The sequence below is a fragment of the Bombus huntii genome, unplaced genomic scaffold (genome assembly GCF_024542735.1).
Source record: "Bombus huntii isolate Logan2020A unplaced genomic scaffold, iyBomHunt1.1 ctg00000186.1, whole genome shotgun sequence".
Classification (NCBI taxonomy): Eukaryota; Metazoa; Arthropoda; class Insecta; order Hymenoptera; family Apidae; genus Bombus; species Bombus huntii.
This window is the reverse complement of record NW_026099419.1, coordinates 67501-72675: the sequence shown is the minus strand read 5'-3', so window position 1 is coordinate 72675 and position 5175 is coordinate 67501.

Below are 5175 nucleotides of genomic sequence, written 5' to 3'. Positions count from 1 at the left end.
GGACCAACGTGACCGGGACGTTGGAACTTAGAATTTTTTCGCACCGTTACGAAAGTACCGAAAGTTCAACTCGAAATAACTCGCCAAAAAGCGTTATAACGTATCGAAATTTTGCGTGAAATCGTTACGTTTCGACGAAATCTAGTCGAAAGTAGCGATTTCACTTTATTTTTTTAAAAAATTTCATCCTCCGGACCAACGTGACCGGGACGTTGGAACTTAGAATTTTTTCGCACCGTTACGAAAGTACCGAAAGTTCAACTCGAAATAACTCGCTAAAAAGCGTTATAACGTATCGAAATTTTGCGTGAAATCGTTACGTATCGACGAAATCTAGTCGAAAGTAGCGATTTCACTTTATTTTTTTAAAAAATTTCATCCTCCGGACCAACGTGACCGGGACGTTGGAACTTAGAATTTTTTCGCACCGTTACGAAAGTACCGAAAGTTCAACTCGAAATAACTCGCCAAAAAGCGTTATAACGTATCGAAATTTTGCGTGAAATCGTTACGTTTCGACGAAATCTAGTCGAAAGTAGCGATTTCACTTTATTTTTTTAAAAAATTTCATCCTCCGGACCAACGTGACCGGGACGTTGGAACTTAGAATTTTTTCGCACCGTTACGAAAGTACCGAAAGTTCAACTCGAAATAACTCGCCAAAAAGCGTTATAACGTATCGAAATTTTGCGTGAAATCGTTACGTTTCGACGAAATCTAGTCGAAAGTAGCGATTTCACTTTATTTTTTTAAAAAATTTCATCCTCCGGACCAACGTGACCGGGACGTTGGAACTTAGAATTTTTTCGCCCCGTTACGAAAGTACCGAATGTTCAACTCGAAATAACTCGCCAAAAAGCGTTATAACGTATCGAAATTTTGTGTGAAATCGTTACGTATCGACGAAATCTAGTCGAACGTAACGATTTCACTTTATTTTTTTAAAAATTTCATCCTCCGGACCAACGTGACCGGGACGTTGGAACTTAGAATTTTTTCGCACCGCTACGAAAAGGCCGAAAGATCCCCTCCAAATAACTCGTTAAAAAGTGTTAGAAGGTACGAATATTTTTCAAGAAATCGTTATAACTCGATAAAATACGTCGGGATTAAGCGTTTATATCGTCGGCAGACGGATATAAAAACGTTTGGACCGACACGACCGGTCGTTGGAACATAGAAAAATTCCGAGCCGGTACGTTGGGACTTAGAAAAATTCCGAGGGCGAAAAAGTTTTTTCGAGTTTATTCGTTAAAAAGCGTTACAAGGTATGAATTTTTTTGCATAAATCGACGTAACTCGACGAAATACGTCGGGATTAATGGTTTATTTCCGTCCGAGAACGATTTTTAAAAACGGACCTATGCGGCCGGTCGTTCGTACTTAGAAAATTTTCGGACCGAACACTCTTTTTCGATTAATTCGTTAAAAAGCGTTATAACGTACGAATATTTTTCAAGAAATCGTTATAACTCGATAAAATACGTCGGGATTAAGCGTTTATATCGTCGGCAGACGGATATAAAAACGTTTGGACCGACACGACCGGTCGTTGGAACATAGAAAAATTCCGAGCCGGTACGTTGGGACTTAGAAAAATTCCGAGGGCGAAAAAGTTTTTTCGAGTTTATTCGTTAAAAAGCGTTACAAGGTATGAATTTTTTTGCATAAATCGACGTAACTCGACGAAATACGTCGGGATTAATGGTTTATTTCCGTCCGAGAACGATTTTTAAAAACGGACCTATGCGGCCGGTCGTTCGTACTTAGAAAATTTTCGGACCGAACACTCTTTTTCGATTAATTCGTTAAAAAGCGTTATAACGTACGAATATTTTTCAAGAAATCGTTATAACTCGATAAAATACGTCGGGATTAAGCGTTTATATCGTCGGCAGACGGATATAAAAACGTTTGGACCGACACGACCGGTCGTTGGAACATAGAAAAATTCCGAGCCGGTACGTTGGGACTTAGAAAAATTCCGAGGGCGAAAAAGTTTTTTCGAGTTTATTCGTTAAAAAGCGTTACAAGGTATGAATTTTTTTGCATAAATCGACGTAACTCGACGAAATACGTCGGGATTAATGGTTTATTTCCGTCCGAGAACGATTTTTAAAAACGGACCTATGCGGCCGGTCGTTCGTACTTAGAAAATTTTCGGACCGAACACTCTTTTTCGATTAATTCGTTAAAAAGCGTTATAACGTACGAATATTTTTCAAGAAATCGTTATAACTCGATAAAATACGTCGGGATTAAGCGTTTATATCGTCGGCAGACGGATATAAAAACGTTTGGACCGACACGACCGGTCGTTGGAACATAGAAAAATTCCGAGCCGGTACGTTGGGACTTAGAAAAATTCCGAGCGCGAAAAAGTTTTTTCGAGTTTATTCGTTAAAAAGCGTTACAAGGTATGAATTTTTTTGCATAAATCGACGTAACTCGACGAAATACGTCGGGATTAATGGTTTATTTCCGTCCGAGAACGATTTTTAAAAACGGACCTATGCGGCCGGTCGTTCGTACTTAGAAAATTTTCGGACCGAACACTCTTTTTCGATTAATTCGTTAAAAAGCGTTATAACGTACGAATATTTTTCAAGAAATCGTTATAACTCGATAAAATACGTCGGGATTAAGCGTTTATATCGTCGGCAGACGGATATAAAAACGTTTGGACCGACACGACCGGTCGTTGGAACATAGAAAAATTCCGAGCCGGTACGTTGGGACTTAGAAAAATTCCGAGCGCGAAAAAGTTTTTTCGAGTTTATTCGTTAAAAAGCGTTACAAGGTATGAATTTTTTTGCATAAATCGACGTAACTCGACGAAATACGTCGGGATTAATGGTTTATTTCCGTCCGAGAACGATTTTTAAAAACGGACCTATGCGGCCGGTCGTTCGTACTTAGAAAATTTTCGGACCGAACACTCTTTTTCGATTAATTCGTTAAAAAGCGTTATAACGTACGAATATTTTTCAAGAAATCGTTATAACTCGATAAAATACGTCGGGATTAAGCGTTTATATCGTCGGCAGACGGATATAAAAACGTTTGGACCGACACGACCGGTCGTTGGAACATAGAAAAATTCCGAGCCGGTACGTTGGGACTTAGAAAAATTCCGAGCGCGAAAAAGTTTTTTCGAGTTTATTCGTTAAAAAGCGTTACAAGGTATGAATTTTTTTGCATAAATCGACGTAACTCGACGAAATACGTCGGGATTAATGGTTTATTTCCGTCCGAGAACGATTTTTAAAAACGGACCTATGCGGCCGGTCGTTCGTACTTAGAAAATTTTCGGACCGAACACTCTTTTTCGATTAATTCGTTAAAAAGCGTTATAACGTACGAATATTTTTCAAGAAATCGTTATAACTCGATAAAATACGTCGGGATTAAGCGTTTATATCGTCGGCAGACGGATATAAAAACGTTTGGACCGACACGACCGGTCGTTGGAACATAGAAAAATTCCGAGCCGGTACGTTGGGACTTAGAAAAATTCCGAGGGCGAAAAAGTTTTTTCGAGTTTATTCGTTAAAAAGCGTTACAAGGTATGAATTTTTTTGCATAAATCGACGTAACTCGACGAAATACGTCGGGATTAATGGTTTATTTCCGTCCGAGAACGATTTTTAAAAACGGACCTATGCGGCCGGTCGTTCGTACTTAGAAAATTTTCGGACCGAACACTCTTTTTCGATTAATTCGTTAAAAAGCGTTATAACGTACGAATATTTTTCAAGAAATCGTTATAACTCGATAAAATACGTCGGGATTAAGCGTTTATATCGTCGGCAGACGGATATAAAAACGTTTGGACCGACACGACCGGTCGTTGGAACATAGAAAAATTCCGAGCCGGTACGTTGGGACTTAGAAAAATTCCGAGGGCGAAAAAGTTTTTTCGAGTTTATTCGTTTAAAAGCGTTACAAGGTATGAATTTTTTTACGGGAATCGTTCTATCTCTATTAAATACGTCGGGATTAAACATTTTTATCGATTTTTTCAAAAAATTAGCGTTCGTCGAACTGACACGACTGGGATATTTTTCTAATTTTTTCGTTAATTAACGTTACAAGGTATATATTTTTTTGCATATTTCTACTTATTTTAACGTATTGTAATTGATTATAAACTTATTTTTTGTCCGTATTCGATAAAAGAGTATGTTTACTGATGCAATTTTTCGGTGAAAAAAAAAATTAATTTTTTGGTAAAAATGCATTTCTATTATGTTAATAAAACGTCTGGTAATGTATTTCGATGGTTGGATATTGGCTTTGTATAGTAGTGATCGAGCGTTCGCGAGACTAAGTTCCAGCGTCCCTTCCGAACGGTACGTTGCTACGGAGGTTTTGCACCGTAAGCGCGCGGCCGCTAGCCCGGCCGGCGCCGGCCTTCCGGCTGGCGCTTTCGTATCTATAAGAGAGACGTCGAGCCGGACGGTTCGGTCGGAACAGCGTTGAGCGCGTGGCTATTCTACGGCCTCGGTTGAGAATTCAGTCACCGCTCCTCGAGTCTTAGTGTATTTTACGCTATTTCTCGACTGTTCCTCCGTTCTCGTTCTGGTTTTTTCTCTACACTGCTGCGCCGCGGGTCGCTGTCCTGGACGTAATGACCAAATATCGTGGCAAGGTTCCCCTGAGTCGGGAAGCTGGTGACCTGTGTGTACGTATTCTAACAAAAATTGTTAGATGCGTGTGTGCTTGTACTAACTGAGCATCGATTCATTCAAAAGAGTATAACCGTCTGCTTTCTATAAAAACTTCTGCTTTCGCAGAAGTATCCGATGAGGCGGTAGGAGCGTACTATCTTTGCGTAGTATGTCTTCTGCCGAAAATGTTCTACCGATTGAAAGAATATTCTTACGGTATGTCCAGCGCGACGCACTGGGATACGCGCTTGTTCGTTCAGCGTGAGGTGCGTATACGTGCTTTACCGCTAAGATATTCTAATAAGTCTTTTTACACGAAGACAGCATTATGGAAATGTTCCTTTAGAAGTACGATTCTAAACATTTTATATAAGACTATGAGAGAGAGAGAGAGAGAGAAGAGAGGAGGTGGAGTTGAGAATTACAAAGTGGCTGCGAGCGGCGTTCGAAGATTATTACTGAACTATGGGTGTATCTCGAACGTCGCTAGGAGATATATTTTATA